Consider the following 18,718-nt stretch of genomic DNA (forward strand, 5'->3'; position numbering starts at 1 on the left):
CCAGCCTATATGTTTAGCCTTATCGACCTCCCACCCAGGGATTCAGTGAAGTCCTCCTGCACCTATCTCACTCTCCACTTTCCTAACTGAAGGAACTTAAGATATAAGCTGCTCTTTGCCTCTTTGTTCAGCTACACTTGCCCCCGTTTCTGGAACGCTCTACCATCAACGTTAAAAGAGACAGCCGAACACAGTCTGTTCAATAAACCTCTAAAGACTTACCTGTGTGATCGTTCTTACTCTACTCCTGCTTGATCCCATGCATTCCCTCATTCTTCTCCCCTGTTGACCCCCTCTCTTCCCCTCCTCTATTCTCTACTCTGTCTTGCATACGAATTATTATATTGTACTTTTCCTACAACGTTGTAAGCCACATAGAGCCTGCCTTGGTGGGATTATGTGGGATATAAATGTTCACGATAAATAAATAATATTGGAAAAAGAGTTCTACTGGCAGACTTCTCTCACTCGGAGGCTGGGAACAAGCAAACAGATTATACACACAAATATAACAATTAGTAACTCCACTGGGTTAACAGTAGACTGGATAAAGGTAAAAGTCTGAGGAAAATCCTGGCAGACTATTGCAGATTTATGCAAAGCTTGTATGTTGAACAGCAACACAGCCTAAGTGACTGGACCTGGGTTCGCTGACTAGGCGAAGGGCTTTCTTCTTTCTTGAGCCTCACATCTGGAATAGCCTACCACTCCCTGTTTGTAGTATCCTTGAGTTAAGTTTTAAAGCAGAATTAAAAACCTGGCTATTCAGACAGGCTTACAGGGGTCCACAGTCATTAAAGCTTTTTTCCTTCGTCTTTCCTATTCTTTCCTTATGGTTTATACCGATTTAAGACTTGCTATGCCGCCATTACCGACTGCCAGTACTCGGTGGTTTACAATACAATAAAAGTTCAAGAAAACTGAAAGCAACTACAAATTTATACAGGACAGCAGAGATCATAGAAAGGAGAGCTATCATAGTAACATAGTAAATGACAGCAGATAAGACCTGTACAATCCATCTAGTCTGCCCAACAAGATAAACTCATTTTACATGGTATGTGTTACTTTATACGTATACCAGAGTTTGATTTGTCCTTGCCTTTCTCAGGGCACAGACTGTAGAAGTTTGCCCAGTACTGTTCTTGTACTAAGTTATGAAGCTAATGTCGAAGCCCCTTAAAATTTACACACCAGTTCATCCCTATCTATTCAGTCATGATCAGGGCGTAGACCGTAGAAGTCTGCCCAGCTCCCGTTTTGTTTCCCCAATTACCTGCGTCACCACCCAATCTCCGCTAAGATTCCATAGATCCATTCCTTCTAAACTGGATTTGTGTTTATCCCACGCATGAATTCCATTACCGTTTTCATCTCCACCACCTCCGGCATTCCACATATCCACCACCCTCTCCGTGAAAAAATACTTCCTGCCATTAATCCTAAGTCTGCCCCCCTTCAACCTCAATTCATGTCCTCTAGTTCTACCGCCTTCCCGTCTCTGAAAAAAGTTCATTTGCGGATTAATACCTTTCAAATATTTGAACATCTGTATCATGTCACCCCTGTTTCTCCTTTCCTCCAAGGTTTACATGTTCAGGTAAGCAAGTCTCTCCTCGTACGGTTTGCAATGCAAATCCCATACCATTTTTGTAGCTTTTCTTTGCAACCGCTTCCAGTCTTTTTACATCTTTAACAAGATACGGCCTCCAAAACTGAACACAATATTCCAAGTGGGGCCTCACCAACGACTTGTAGAGGGGCATCAACAGCTCCTTTCTTCTGCTGGTTATGCCCCTCTCTACACAGCCTAGCATCCTTCTGGCCACGGCCGTCGCCTTGTTTCTTCACCTTTGGAAACCTCAGACACCAACACCCCAAGATCTCTCTCCTGAATCGAGCTTACTAATCTCTCCCCTCCTATCCAGTATCTCTCTTTTGGGTTTCTGCACCCCAAGTGCATCACTCTACACTTCTTCGCATTAAATTTTAACTGCCAGACCCTCGACCATTCTTCTAACATTCTGAGATCCCTTCTCATCATTTCTACTCCTTCCAGGGTATCCACTCTATTGGCTATTTTTGTGTGATCCACAAAAAGGCACACCTTTCCTTCCAACCCTTCAGCAATATTTCCCACAAATATGTTAAACAGAATAAGCCCCAGCACCGACCCCCGAGGTACTCCACTGCTCACCTTCCTTTCCTCCGAGCTGATTCCATTTACCACCACCCTTTGCCACCTGTCGGTCAACCAGTTTCTTATCCAGTTCACCACTTTCTGTCCTAAGTTCAACCCTTTCAGCTTATTCATGAGTCTTCTGTGGGGGACCGTATCAAAGGCTTTGCTGAAGTCCAAGTAGGTTAAATCTAGCACACGTACTACTACTACTATTTAGCATTTCTATAGCGCTACAAGGCATACGCAGCGTTGCACAAACATAGAAGAAAGACAGTCCCTGCTCAAAGAGCTTACAATCTAATAGACAAAAAATAAATAAAGTAAGCAAATCAAATCAATTAATGTGAACGGGAAGGAAGAGAAGAGGGTAGGTGGAGGCGAGTGGTTACAAGTGGTTACGAGTCAAAAGCAATGTTAAAGAGGTGGGCTTTCAGTTCTTTGGTCACCCAGTCAAAGAAGTAAGATTCGTTTGGCAGGATTTTCCTTTGGTAAAGCCATGTTGCCTCGGGTCCTGTAACCCGTCAGCTTCTAGAAAGTTAACTATCCTTTATTTCAGCAGCGACTCCATTATTTTTCCTATCACCAATGTGAGACTTACTTGTCTGTAGTTTCCCACTTCTTCCCTGTCTCCAATTTTGTGAAGAGGGACCACATCCGCTCGTCTCCAATCTCGCGGAACTCCAGTCTCTAAAGATCTATTAAATAAATCTTTAAGAGGTCCCACCAGGACCTGTCTGAGCTCCTTCAGAATCCTGGGATATATCCCTTCCGGCACCATAGTTTTGTGCACCTTCAGATTCTCCAGCTGTTTATAAATTCTTTCTTCCATAAACAATGAAGTATCCACTCCATTCCCAGACGTTCCCTCGGCAGCCAACCGCGATCCTTCTCCAGGATTTTCCTCCGTGAACACCGAAGAGAAATAATTGTTTAGCACGTTCGCTTTAACTTCATCGCTCTCCACATAGCCATTCTCATTATCTTTCAGTCTCGCAATTCCATTCCTATCTCTACTCCTTTCTCCAATATATCTGAAAGAGGTCTTGTCACCTCTCTCTACATCTTTAGCCACTTTTTCTTCCGCTTGCACTTTTGCTAGCCGTATTTCCCTCTTTGTTTCTTTGAGTTTAATCCGATAATCTTTTCCGTGATCCTCCTGTTGTGTTCTTTTGTATTTCTTGAACAAAGCCTCTATTGCTCTTATTTTTTCAGCTACTTTTTTGGAGAACCATATAGGCTTCCTGCTTCTCTTGTTTTTGTTTACTTTCCTCACAAAAAGATCAGTCACCATATTTATAGCAGCCTTTAGCTTGGTCCACTGTTTTTTTCCACTTTGCCTATGCCTTCCCACGCAAACAGCTCCTTCTTCAGGTATTCCCCCATTTTATCAAAATCAGTATGTCTGAAATCCAGTACTTTGAGTTTTGTGCGTCCGCACTCCGCCTTCTTATATCAAACCATACAGTGTAATGATCGCTATTACATAGGTGGGCACCCGCCCGGATATTGGAAACACTACCTCCTAGTGACCACTAGATCCAGCATCAGCTCTTCCCTCGTGGGTTCCGTCACCATTTGTCTGAGCAAGGCATTTTGACAGGCATCCACAATCTCCCTACTTCTTTCCGATTCCGCAGACGGGACATTCCAATCCAGATCAGACAAATTGAAATCTCCCAACAGTAGCACCTCCCCTTTCATGTTTATTGTGGGGATCCTTCAGACAGTATGTTTCTAGATATTTAAATTAGAGGGTGGGGGGAGGTTGAGGGAGAGGGGAATGGGGAGTAGGTAATTAGGTACGGGACTTTACATTTTCTTGGGGATGTTAGCTGTTCACTCGTACTACAGCAGAATACTGGTTGTTTTTAAAAATTGTACACCTATCAGTTATGAAGTTTATATTGTACTGCTATGCTTTAATTATAATAAAACGTTGAAATATAAACTAGAGGGTGGGGGTAACAAAAGAAAACAGGTGATTTCGGAAAGGTCACCCCCAGAATAAACATGATGGCAGAGAGAAAGGTCATGTACATATAGAAAACCACCCAGGCGCATGGAAAGCTTGTAGTCTAAGTTTGAAGAAAACTTGGATATTGTTGCTATTACGGAAACATGGTTCAACGATTCTCATGAATGGGATGTGACCATACAGGGCTATAATCTTTTTAGGAAGGATAGAGAGGGCCGAAGAGATGGAGGAGTGGCTCTGTATGTGAGAGCAAAGAAACTATCAAACACATCACTCCAATATAGTGTCACACTGGGGATTCAGATCTGAAGGATAAAATATATTAAATTTTAAAAAATAGCCTCAGTGTAACAGGGAGCCTGACTTTTATGCTCCACTGTAAATATTACCATCACAGGCTTCCACCACCTTCCGAAAAAAACACAGAGAAAAACTCCCAGAATATTTCAAAAATTCTAAAGAAGTGGGAGAAAAGTCTGTGTTTAAAAAACAGAAGGGAGGGTAACACAATTTAACACAATACAGATCCAAATACCCACAACACTAAATATCACTATGAATATAAATCACCCAAATAGACACTAATTAGCAATCCCTCACTAGGCTAAAATCCTCATTCAAAAGGAGAAGCCTTCTCGCAAGTAAAGAAAACTCAAAATAGAGCAAAAACTATTATAATATTGCTAGAATTGCTTAAACTTCCATCCTTACTAATGAATGGATTCTAATTCTGACAAAAAGTAAACGTTACTTAGCTCAGAACATCCAAATTGTCCTGACAGAAGTGCAGCCTCATAGGATTTTCACAATCTGTGGGGTTTCTCCAAAATTAAAGTGTCCAATTTATATTATCCTTCTGGCAGAAAATGTCCAATTTCCTTGTTTCTCGACAGTAGGAAATCCTTCTGTTTCGCTATCTTCATCAGAAGAAATATATAGCAGTGCATAAAAACTGCTTTACAAATTATCCATAGCAAACAATGTGCTCAAAATGGCTAACGTTTGTATGAGATGCCTTCAGAGAAACTAGACCCATAGATGACATCACTCACCAACACCATTGCTAGCCTGCTCAATCTTAAAGCAATCACAACCTAGCAGACAGAAAACATTTATTTCTCTGATAGAAGAGAGGAACATTTCAAAATTGGAGGAACTGGAGTGGAGGAGTGGCCTAGTGGTTAGGGTGGTGGACTTTGGTCCTGGGGAACTGAGGAACTGAGTTCAATTCCCACTTCAGGCACAGGCAGCTCCTTGTGACTCTGAGCAAGTCACAACCCTCCATTGCCCCATGTAAGCCGCATTGAGCCTGCCATGAGTGGGAAAGCGCGGGGTACAAATGTAACAAAAATAAAAATGTATAATATCATTCAATAAAATGCCTCCCATTCCATAGGTCCATTTAATCCTTTGGGAGATACAGTTTGTAAGTAAAGAGGTGTGGTAGCCGTGTTAGTCCACTCTTAAAGGTTATCAATAGAAATCAAACAAAATAAAACATGGAAAAGAAAATAAGATGATACCTTTTTTATTGGACATAACTTAATACATTTCTTGATTAGCTTTCGAAGGTTGGCCTTCTTCCTCAGAATGGAAATAAGCAAATGAGGTAGCAGATAGTATATGAGAGAATCATCAAAGCATTACTTTGTCTGACACAGTGGGAGGGTGGGGGTATGCATGGGGACATCAAAGCATTTCATTGATAGTCTAACAGAATGGGTGTTGGTAGGTGAGAGGAGGGTAATAAACAGAGAAATACAGCTTTATGTTTTATAATGAGTTAGAAAACCCAGATCCTTATTAAGTCCTGTTTGTTGGGTGTCAAAATATTCAATCATTCTTATTTCAAAGGTCTTACGTTCCTGTATTGTTTTAAAATTACCTTTCAGTATTCTTACTGTGAAATCATTGGTGCAGTGTTCTGGTCTTGTGAAGTGTTGGCCCACAGGGGTGGGGGCCTGACTGGCACCGGCTATTTTCATGTGATGTCTGTGTAGATTGAATCTTGTCTTAAGCATCTGGCCTGTTTCTCCAATATAGCATCCTTCGTTACATGTCTTACACTGAATGATATATACCACATTGGAAGATGAGCATGTAAAATAGTCCTTTATGTTGAATATTTTTCCTTTATGAATGACTGTGGGGTCTTGTGAAATGTTTTGGCATAGTTAGCAGCTGGCTGTGTTACACGGGAACGTGCCCTTTTCTTTTCCCTAGATACAGTGGTGGAAATAAGTATTTGATCCCTTGCTGATTTTGTAAGTTTGCCCACTGACAAAGACATGAGCAGCCCATAATTGAAGGGTAGGTTATTGGTAACAGTGAGAGATAGCACATCACAAATTAAATCCGGAAAATCACATTGTGGAAAGTATATGAATTTATTTGCATTCTGCAGAGGGAAATAAGTATTTGATCCCCCACCAACCAGTAAGAGATCTGGCCCCTACAGACCAGGTAGATGCTCCAAATCAACTCGTTACCTGCATGACAGACAGCTGTCGGCAATGGTCACCTGTATGAAAGACACCTGTCCACAGACTCAGTGAATCAGTCAGACTCTAACCTCTACAAAATGGCCAAGAGCAAGGAGCTGTCTAAGGATGTCAGGGACAAGATCATACACCTGCACAAGGCTGGAATGGGCTACAAAACCATCAGTAAGACGCTGGGCGAGAAGGAGACAACTGTTGGTGCCATAGTAAGAAAATGGAAGAAGTACAAAATGACTGTCAATCGACAAAGATCTGGGGCTCCACGCAAAATCTCACCTCGTGGGGTATCCTTGATCATGAGGAAGGTTAGAAATCAGCCTACAACTACAAGGGGGGAACTTGTCAATGATCTCAAGGCAGCTGGGACCACTGTCACCACGAAAACCATTGGTAACACATTACGACATAACGGATTGCAATCCTGCAGTGCCCGCAAGGTCCCCCTGCTCCGGAAGGCACATGTGACGGCCCGTCTGAAGTTTGCCAGTGAACACCTGGATGATGCCGAGAGTGATTGGGAGAAGGTGCTGTGGTCAGATGAGACAAAAATTGAGCTCTTTGGCATGAACTCAACTCGCCGTGTTTGGAGGAAGAGAAATGCTGCCTATGACCCAAAGAACACCGTCCCCACTGTCAAGCATGGAGGTGGAAATGTTATGTTTTGGGGGTGTTTCTCTGCTAAGGGCACAGGACTACTTCACCGCATCAATGGGAGAATGGATGGGGCCATGTACCGTACAATTCTGAGTGACAACCTCCTTCCCTCCGCCAGGGCCTTAAAAATGGGTCGTGGCTGGGTCTTCCAGCACGACAATGACCCAAAACATACAGCCAAGGCAACAAAGGAGTGGCTCAGGAAGAAGCACAATAGGGTCATGGAGTGGCCTAGCCAGTCACCAGACCTTAATCCCATTGAAAACTTATGGAGGGAGCTGAAGCTGCGAGTTGCCAAGCGACAGCCCAGAACTCTTAATGATTTAGAGATGATCTGCAAAGAGGAGTGGACCAAAATTCCTCCTGACGTGTGCAAACCTCATCATCAACTACAGAAGACGTCTGACCACTGTGCTTGCCAACAAGGGTTTTGCCACCAAGTATTAGGTCTTGTTTGCCAGAGGGATTAAATACTTATTTCCCTCTGCAGAATGCAAATAAATTCATATACTTTCCACAATGTGATTTTCCGGATTTAATTTGTGATGTGCTATCTCTCACTGTTACCAATAACCTACCCTTCAATTATGGGCTGCTCATGTCTTTGTCAGTGGGCAAATTTACAAAATCAGCAAGGGATCAAATACTTATTTCCACCACTGTATATCTCCTCTTCTGCCATTAGGTTCCAGATATTCTATAATCACACATTGCAACTCTGCAAAGGCATGATTTTTTTCTGTGCAATGCTTAGCTAAAGGCATATGAATTTTTCCAGATGTTATGGCATGTTTATGTTCAGACAGTCTCACTTTGAACATTCTCTTCGTCTGACCAACAAGAAAAGAACAGAAATAAAGAATGATTGCCAAAACATCATACTATGTCTAAAGCTTTAACAAAGAGCCATGCCTTAAGTTTTGCTTTAAGTGTTTTAAAAGAAGTCTCAGCATGGATGTCAGGCGGAAGGGAATTCCAATGAGAGGGGGCTGCAAAAAATAAATCACAATGGCGAGCAGACTCTAACTGGGCAGATTTTGGGCCAAGAAGTACCAACCGATGGTCATTAAGTAAACGGAGGAGACGGGCTGGGGAATAAGGAATGGTAAGGGGGAACAAATAATACCGGACACCGATTCTATAAGATTTGTACGTAAGGACTAGAAGTTTAAAGAGAATATGCTGATGAACTGGAAGCCAGTGATATTTTTGAAGTATGATGATGTATGGTCGTAACGATGAGCATGGCAGAATAGATAAATAGCTATATTTTGGAGAGACTGGAGCCTTTTGATAGTAGTCTGTACAACCCAGATAAATAATATTGCAGTAGTCCAGTCTTGTAGTTAGCAGTGAAAGAATAAAGGGAGTGAAAAATATTGGTACAGAAGTAATGGCGAATAGCACGGAGCTGTCGGATTATAAAGAATCATGTTTTACAAACATTAGAAATCTGAGCATTCTCCTGTCTCTCCCCTTCGTCTTTGGTGCGTTTGTGTTTCTTTCCTGTCAATTAATGGAGTTCCTTTCCTTGATATATTGTAATCTGTACACCACTCTGCTCTGTCCATTGTTAAGAGCAATTTAGCAAATATGAAATGAGATTGAAGGGGGGCACACTAAAAAATAATGTCAGGAAGTATTTTTTCACGGAGTACATAAGTAATGCCACACTCGGAAAAGATCAAGGGTCCATCAAGCCCAGCATCCTGTCCACGACAGCGGCCAATGCAGGCCAAGTGCACCTGGCAAGCTTCCCATGGACTGAATATGTTTGTAAATTGCATTTTTTTTAAATTAAAATAAGGATTAACAAATAAATAAACATGAAAACTTACTTTTGCCTCCTGAAGAGTTGGAATTAGGGACACTTTTCTTTCCTACATTTCCTTCCCAATTTGGCTGCCAAACAGGTGGAAACCTTTTCCTGTTCTATTTCATTTTAATAATTTGTGCTGCATTTTAAATTATTCATAGGAATAACCTTTGCATTGGCTATGCCTTTTATCAACTGAAGAATATTTCTTGCTAACAATCTTTATTGGATCCTCAACAATTATTGACAGCAATAATACAATGGTTTAGATTTCCGTTTTGTTGTTGGGGGGGGGGGGTTTCCTTGTTTCCACACTATAGACTTTTCAAGCCTTGTTGGTTGTGTATTATTTAAATTTATAAAATATAATAAAAATACTAAAAACTATAGTATTAAAAATATGTTTGATATTTAAAAGTTAAAATAATTTGGTCTCGTTTATACTGTGATTTTTAATTCTTAATAAGGTGTAGAGGTTGCTGTGCTGGTGTTCATAAGAACCTCATGCAGGAAAGCAAAGGCACAAAAACACAAATCAGAATGACCATTCAAAGGTGAACATTTTAACAAATAAAGGGGCCCTTTAACTAAAGTGCACTAGATTTTGCTGTTATTGCAGCCTAGTGCAAATTTAACACAAGTAGCGGGGAAGGGGAATGCCCAGCATATCCTTAAAATAGCCATTAACATGCGGTACCTTGGAGAGAGTGGTGGATGCTTGGAATGCCCTCCAGCGGGAGGTGGTGGAGAGGAAAACGGTAACGGAATTCAAACATGCGTGTTCATAGAGTAATTTATATTCACCTTTAACCCATTGTGTGGCTCCGTCTATCAGGGTTTCCAAGCCCACTCTCATACAAGTTACCACACATATCAGCCCAAACTTAAATCATGAAATGTTTTAATGATGAACTGTAAATGAATAAAGATGCAAACCTTACTCCCATTTTTGTTTCCATTATAATCAGGGCTTATGGACTTTTCTTTTAGGGAATTATCCAAATCTTTTTCAAACCGATTTTAATTATTTAATGGTGTCATAATTAGTACAGGCTTTTCCAGCTGATGTGACTGTTGGTAAGCATATTGGGGTGAGTGACAATTGTTGGGACACATTTACGTCAGTGTCTGAAAGAGAGGTGTTGACTCACTTGAGTTCTTGTTGTCCAACAGGATCGGCTGAGGATCCCTGTAGTTCATATGTTATCAGGAGTATGTCTGCTTCAGTTGTACCTGTGTTGACGGTGATGATTAACAAGTCTCTGGAGAGTAGTCAATTACCGGATGTTCTGAAAGTGTTCACTGTCGCTCCTAAGATTAAGAATCCTGCTTTGGGGACCACTGTACTTAGCAATTTTCGCCCAGTTGCTTCACTGCCTATGTTGGCAAAGATTGCTGAGAGGGTGGTATTTCATCAGCTTAAGGAATATCTGTTGCAGAGGCAAATGTCTTGAACTGTTTCAATACTGATTCCATAGGGCACACTGCATGGAGGGTTTGATAGCAGCCACACTGAATGAAGCTCGTCAAGGATAAATGTATTAGTTATCTTACGGCGTTCTTTGATGTGTTAGCTGCATTTGACACCCTCGATCATCAGCTATTAATACAGCAATGGCTGATTGGCACTGCAGGATCTATGCTGGAATAGTTCAAGTCATACTTTTCAAGTAGAACAATGCAGGCTTGAGTGGGTACTAAACTTTCTTCAATGCTAATGGTGTCTACTGGAGTACCAAATAACACAGCGAAGATGACACAGAAATGAAGGTCTTAGACGATGTACAAAAAGTCCACTTTATTGGATTAGTCCAGAACAATGTGGTAACTCGAGGCGACTTGACAAGGCCGTGTTTCTGCCAACTGGCCTGCCTCAGGAGTCTTAATGTTCTTTAAACAGAGTCCGTAGAAACAAAATAAGTCCTGTCAATCTGTCTTCAAACAGAGACTTCGTTTGTGGTGCTCAATGCTCCAAGACTACATTGTGCACGGTCGGCAGAGATACATCGCTTGTCTGAAAACCTGGTCTGCTTGCAGCCCTCAAGGAAGGAACTTGGAGAAGCCTGGCCTAGTGGTTACAGCACTGGGCTGACAACCAGGGAAGCCCAGTTTAAAGTCCAGTGCTGCTCCTTGTGAACATTGAAAAGCCACTTAACCCTCCAGTACCTCAAGTATAATCTTAGATTGTAAATCATCCAGGCATAGGGAAGCACCTACTGTACCTAAATATAACCTACCTTGAGCTACTATTGAGAAAGGTGTGTGCTTAATCCAAATAAATAATGTCTTGTGGGAATTTACCAGTAAAAGAAGGCAACAAAATACAGGGAATATTTTGGTTCTGCTCCATATAATCTAAAGAGCATCTAGAAAGTAACTAGTTTTATCCTCTTTGTAAGTAAGCTTCCCCCTGACTGCAGCCTCCCAAACTTTGGGAAATCATTTAGTTCTTAGAAGATTGAAGCCACTTCCTGTGATTTGGAAGGTGGTCACTAGAGATAAAATCCAATATTTTGCCAGCTATATTAAACAGGGATCTTGCTTGCTAAGGGGGGGGAAAAGAGAGAGAGAAAATCCAATTGAGAAATTACAAGTATATTTGCAGGTAATCAGTAGAAATAGAATAAAATAAAACTGAAAAGAAAATAAGATAACTTTTTTATTGGACTAATTTAATACATTTTTTGATTAGCTTTCGAAGGTAGCCCTTCTTCATCAGATCAGAAATAAGCAAATGTTGATAAATAATCTCTTTATATAAAAGGCACCACCAACGTTCTGAAGCCTCCGGCCGGAAGTGTGAAGCGCCAGAGATATCCGGTTTCCCAAAACAGCACAGCACGAAATCCCTTTCTCTGTAACACTGAAGGACTCAGAGGGGGGAGGGGAGAGAGACGTCCTCACTCTCTCTGTAACACAAACACAGTACAGCAGGAAACTTAACACTGAAGGACTAGACTCGGAGGGGGGAGGGAGAGAGGGCAGAGGGCAGAGGGCAGGGACACACACACTCCCACATGCACACTCTGAAGAAAACCTTGCTAGGCCCCGTTTCATTTGCATCAGAAATGGGGCTTTTTTACTAGTAGCATATATAAGTGAAATATCAAAGTATTTCAGTGACAGTCTTAAAGGATGAGGGAGGGGTGGGTTCAGGACCGTGCCAACCCAGTAAGCGGGGTAAGCATGGCAGGGGGCGCCTGCATTCAAGGGCGCCGCCGCATTGGTCGAGTGTTATGAAAATTTAAAAAATAAATCTCTTCTGTACCGCGTTGGCACCTTTGCGCATGCGCTGCTGCCTTCCCGTGCGTAGCGCTCGGCTGTTTGGCACCGCCCCAGCTCTTCCACGCACGGCACGCGCCTTGGAGCCTCGCAGGCAGTCCGAGTCTCTGACCTCCGTCCCGTCGAGTTATTTCGAGTCGACGTAGACCGAACTTCGAAAAACAAAGACCGGGTGTTGCCGACGCCGTTGGAGTGCTGAGAGGAGAGAGCCGCTGCGCTGCTTGGAGGATCCGCATATATTTTGTTTTCTGCTGACATCATTTGGTAAGACATGAAAGTCACATGATCGCCCCTTGTTTTTGATTACTGTAATGGCCTGGGCCTGTTATGGGGATAAAGAGTGCATTTGAAGGCCCTGCAGGTTGGGGGAACTGGGAGTGAACCAGCTGGGATTCAGGAAGAAAGGAAAGACAAGGCAAGAAAATTTCTGTGGTGGGGGGGGAGAGAACAAGCTAGAATCAGGGAGGAAGGAGGGGAGACTACAAGGGCACAGGAAAGGAAAATAAGCGCTGTGGTGCCACACAGGGGGGGGGGGGGGGGGGGCGCCAACTGATAGTCTGCAGGGGGGCGCCAGAGACCCTTGGCATGGCCCTGGGTGGGTTAGTGAGAGACAGGGAGGGTTGAGTGGATGAGGGACATATGATGTCTATGTAAATTAAATCTCTTCTTCAGCCAGACATCATATGAAAAATGCCAGTGCCAACCAGGATGTCACCTCTGTGGGGCAGCACTTTACAAAACCAGAACACTGTACCAATGATTTTATGGTGAGAATACTAAAAGAAAACTTTAAACAATACAGGAACGTAAGACCTTTGAAGTCAAAATGATTAAATATTTTGACACCCACCAGACAGGATTTAAAGATCTGGGTTTTCTAGCCCATTATAAACCATGAAATTCTACTGCTTTGTCACCCTCTGATCACCATGCATATCTCCCTGTCCCTCATCCACTCAGCCCTCCCTGTCTCTCACCTAACTCACCCCGAGTCCCTCATCCTTTCACCCTGTCAGGCTGTCACTGAAATACTTTTATTTATTTATTGCATTTGTATCCCACATTTTCCCACCTATTTGCAGGCTCATTGTGGCTTACAGAGTTCTGTTATGGTTTTGCCATTCCAGGATCATAGATATGATTAGTGATGTAAAAGTGTTAGATAGGGAGAGAAGAAAAGGGTTAGGTGGATAGGTAAAGAGATGTTTCACTTATATATGCTGTTACTTATCAAAATTTGCTTATTTCTGATCTGACGAAGAAGGGCTACCCTCGAAAGCTAATCAAAAAATGCACCAAGCCAGCCCAATAAAAAAGGAACCGTCCCATTCTCCTTTCTGTTTTATCTTATTCTATTTCCATTGATTACCTTTAAAAGTAGCCTAACACAGCTACCAGATTGCTCTACTCTGTATATTTGCATGAATCGTTTTCAAGTCAAAACCTATATTATAATTGTTTATTCCAGCAAAATCCACAGGTATATCACATTACAGTCACCAGATCATGGGGGGGGGGGGGGGGGGGGGGGGGGGGCTGCTGAACCACTACCCATAACATCCCACTTCCTGTACTTAGGAAGGTGGTCACTAGAGATAAAAATCAAGTGTTTTGCCAGCTATATTAAAACAGGGATATCTTGACAAAATCCAACTGAGAAATTACCAGTATCTACTATAATAAAACTCACCCTCAACGTTCTGAAGTCACTCAGTCACTCCCTGAAGGGTTGATGGATTCATGGTGGTGAAGCCACAACACTGACCATGTCTCTCTGCCCCGCCCTCGCATGACGGACCAATCAGAAAAAACACCCTCAACATTCTGAAACACAAAGGACCATCACAACACCGTTCCCAGGCAACACTAGGCAACGTAAGACGGACCAATCAGAGGAAACTACGTGACAATAAGGGAGGAGCATTCCCCAGCAGAATGGCTCATTATCTGTGCAGCACGGAGAGCACAGAACCACCGCTGGAATGAGAGAAGAATATTCCTGCTGTGGGTATGTGCAAAAATAGACCGGGAGGTGGGGGGGAGAAATTTTTTAATGCCTAATGCCAGCATAAGAGCCAACTTTTCAAAATTATTGGGGGTGCTACGCCCAATGGAAATAACCCCTCCCTGGACACATACAAGGAATTTTCTCAATATTGGGGGTGCTCAAGCACCCACAGAGTCGGCTCCTATGAATGCCAGTACTGAAGAGTGCCAGAGGGCCCATAGCAAAGACTATATTTGGGATCGCTTGACATGGAGTCAGAGGAGCCGGAAAACAACGTGCCCGTCACCATCTGGGACGTGGGCGAACAGGAGAAGCTGCGGCCCAGCTGGAAGGATTACCCGCGACCCAGCCAGCAGCAAACAATGACCAAGGAAGGGGGAGGAGTAGGGAAACACGCGGAGTGTGTTTCCCTACTCCTTTCCTGCCTAGGAATCGCTGGAGACTGGCTGCCAAACTAACGAAACAACCGCACACCGACGCACCACCTCCATCATTCAAAAGGCATCCACTCTTTGTTCAACAGAAATGCAAACTAATAATACAAAACAAAGAATACCCGTTTTCTCACGCAGCTACAGGTAACTCCCCACCCCCTTCCTCTTCCCCTTTTGCTAAAGCGGCTGTGCCCAACCAGCCTCAGGCAAGCCGTCTCCCACCTCGGGGATTCCCCGAGCACCCGGAAAAAGACGGCGCAGCTTCCCGCAACGCATAAATGTTCCAGCATTCCCCTGCAGCCAGCCTGAAATGGACCGAACATACCGGATCACCACCCGATGGCCCGAGACCGTGCTCCGCTCCCTTCCGCCAACTTAAAACAACCATCCCCGTCCTCAAGCAAGCCGTCTCCCACCTCCAGGATGCCCAGAACCCCAGCCCAACGGAAAAAGATGGCGCTGCTTCCCACAGCACATTTCTCTTCCAGCGTTCCCCTACAGCAGCCCTGAAACCGTCAAAAAATACCAACAGACTAAGAACTTGCTCCTCCACCTTCCGCCCATCTAAAACAACACTGCTGCCTCAGCACAACACAAAAAAAAACCCGGAAAAAACAATCCACCACTCAGCAAAGGCTGACCCCCCTACAACCACATTTACATTTCACCAACAGAAAGACCCCCTCCACAAACCTCCTTGACAGACAAAGCCACACACACACAATACAACAGAAACACACCCTCAAAGCCACACACCAATCCATCCCACTTTGCCAGCACAGCACAGCACATCCCCCAACCCCCAAGCAAAAAACAAAACAAAAAAAAAAAACCACACACATCAACAACCTGCACACACACACACACACAAAATAACTCTATGACACATACACACAGAAAAAAAAAGCCACATGCTAGCGCCCGTTTCATTGGTTTTGAAAACAGGCCTTTTTTACTAGTATTTACATAAATCGTTTTCCAGACAAAACCTATATTATAATTGTTTATTCCAGCAAAACCCACAGGTATTTCAAATTACAGTCACCAGATCATTGGGGGAAGGGGGTAGTTGCTGAACCACTACCCATTAAGATCCCATTTCCATCATTTGACACTCATTTCAGTTTTAAGTAGGTCAGCTTTTCAATCCCTGATCATACTTGCTCTTAAGAACAGCTACACGTAGAGGAAGTTTCCATGACTAAGTCTTGGGGAAGGCAGAGAAATAACACGGAGGAGAAGCCTGGAGAGGATGGAGGGGAGATCGCGGAAGGACTGATAGGACACATGTGGTGCTGTCAAGCCAATAAGTCCCCAAATCACTCCTTGGAGCAAAGGCAGCATACATCCCCAGTATGGGGTGAATTCAAGGTTATGCTGCCTTATTTGCAAAACACACACATTATTTAAACAATCTGGAACAACGTGACACATTACCAATCCAAATTAATAATAACCAAATACATCTCTGTTCAGACACTTTTCTCATACTTGAGTACCTAGAAGGTCTACCTTTATGTGTGTTATGCCAAAATTCCTTCAAATTTCTATTCAATAACCAGCCCCCCCCCCCCCAAAAAAAAAAATAAAAAACCACACACACACCTTTAAACAATGGTGAGAAGATCAAAGCAAAGCAAATGTATCTTCCAACATCAAAACGGCCACAAGGCAGAGGAGCTAGGCGCTTGCAGCCTGCTGCTTACCTGCAGGGAGATCTCTTCAGACATGTTGGCTCCTGCTTCTCCCCTGAGTCAGAAAAAATATACAGTTTTCATTCCCGCAGCTCCGTTTCTTTGTCTTTCCCGGGGGAGGCTTAATGAATTTCGCTTCCTTCCCTAACATGAGCCTTTCCCTCCATCCTCAGCTCTCTTCCGAACATACCCAGAACCCAAAGCGGCGAGCAAATAGAAATATTCAGGGAAGAGAAACTATAAAGGCCATTAAACAAACCAAAAAAAAAAGTAGGCTGCTGGATCAGTGCAGTGCCCAGCTAGAAGCTTGAAAAAAGGCTACTGTTGCAGGGAGAAAAGCAGGGGAGAACCCCAGCAAAACACAGCAGCACAACTAGCTGTTCAGGAAAGCTTAAAAAATGGACACTGGCAGGGCGCCTCTGGGACTTGTAGTTCATCACGATCGGGCAGCCCAAGGACGCACAACCCCTTTCTCGGAGGGACTACCACTCCCAGCAACACACGGGGTCCTTCGGTCCTGTGCCAGCCCCCGCAAATCACGTTAGGCTTAGGCTAAGTGATGAGAGGCAGCCTGCAGGGCAGGGTAGGGTACTGGTGTCTGGAAAGTAGATGATTTTTTTTTAGTACTGAGAAAGTGAAGGGAAGCGGACCGGGATTTGCGAGATCTGCGTAGAATAGATCATGTCTTGAAAGTATGATGTTACCCCCAATACCTGTAATTTAACAAAAAAAAAAAAAATCATAAGAGATGGTTTTTGTACTGATTACAAAGGCATAGATAATTGTATTTTTTTTTAACTAATAAGGATCATCTCTCTTAAACGGGCCTTTCTGTTAGCAACTACTAAGTGAAAAGGAGCAAGTTTTTTTTTTTGGCTGATTGCTGCACAACTGGGAATTGTCAAATATTTAACGTGCCTCAAAGCCTCCTGGTTTATTGCCAGATTCCTTCCTTATCTGGCAGCTTCCCAGCATTTCCGGCTGATCGGGCACTGCAGAGCAGCCAACGTGCAATAAAATAAAATAAAATAAAAAAAGCAGGAACCATAAATGCCTGGAAGATAAGCCTCTGAGATGGTCTGCGTTTGGGGAATGTTAACAGGGCAATTACCATAGTTCTTTTTGCCTCACAGAGCTGCAAACCTGCTCAAAGTAGAAAAAAAGTGTAGCCTGCCAGGCGGCTGGGGACCTTCTCCCAAATTTCTGCCCTGGGCCACAGCATTTCTAATACTAGAGAAATGCCTGAGAAGAAATACAGTGGAATGGACTGGGGAAAAGAGTGGTTTCCCTTCTTGGGCTGGAGTGGGTATCAGGGGCGTAGCCAGACACCCAAGTTTGGGTGGGCCTGGACCCAAGGTGGGTGGGCATCACTCCGCCTTGTCCTACAAGTGATTTGGTTTCTCCCTCTCTCGCCTGCATGCCATATGGTCTTTCAAACATCCGCTCTCCCCCGTATACCTTTTAAATAGCAGATTTTCACCGGCAGCAAAAAGTTGTTGGAAGTTTTTGGCTGGTGGGGCTTGGGGTCCCTGCCAGCCACATTATAGGTGTGCTACTACTTGGTGGGCCTGAACCTAAAGTGGGTGGGCCTGGGCCCACCCCAGCCCACCCTTGGCTACGCCACTGGTGGGTATGAGTATAGGATAGGGTGATGCAGTTTGTGAAAGGTCAGCAGCTGCCAACACAGCTGGAGCTCTACTGGTCCTATTTGTTTTTGTTTTTTTTTTTTTTGGGGGGGGGGGAGGTTAGAGTTCAAAGGAGCACATTTCCTTTCTCTCTCTTGGGAATTCCAGCTTAATCAGAGCTGACTCATGTTGGGCTACAGCTCCATAAGCCTTAATTTGCAAATACCCAAGGGATTTCCCTTATTTCTATATCTTCTTTGCAAGTGGACTTGGCTATCGCAGTAGTAGTCATGGGCTGGGGCTACAAAATGTATTAGAGTAGACTCTTGTCTCTCCATTGGAGGCAATTGTGTAGGGCATCAAATACCTGGGCTAAAACAGGAGCCTGATTCCACCTTTTTTTAGAACATTAAATGGTGGACTGTTCTATTAGGCTACTCCATTTTATGGTGGGCTGCAAACCAGGGAAGCAAGGATTCAGATCCCAGTGGCATTCCTTGTTACCTTGGGCAAAACACTTACTGTGTTGCCTCGGAAATCAAGATTC

The 18,718-nt window shown here is 43.5% G+C and overlaps 1 protein-coding gene across 1 annotated transcript in view; it reads right to left on the reverse strand.

Moving 5' to 3' along the window:
- Nucleotides 1-16,901, reverse strand: part of LOC115458751 — a gene marked incomplete at its 3' end in the record, with an annotated part of 102,423 nt that extends 85,522 nt beyond the window's left edge. Inside the window, exon 1 of the mRNA XM_030188564.1 lies at nucleotides 16,559-16,901. The remainder of the gene's footprint in view (nucleotides 1-16,558) is intronic.
- Nucleotides 16,902-18,718: the final 1,817 nt, after the last annotated feature.

The sequence above is a fragment of the Microcaecilia unicolor genome, unplaced genomic scaffold (genome assembly GCF_901765095.1).
Source record: "Microcaecilia unicolor unplaced genomic scaffold, aMicUni1.1, whole genome shotgun sequence".
Taxonomy (NCBI): domain Eukaryota; kingdom Metazoa; phylum Chordata; class Amphibia; order Gymnophiona; family Siphonopidae; genus Microcaecilia; species Microcaecilia unicolor.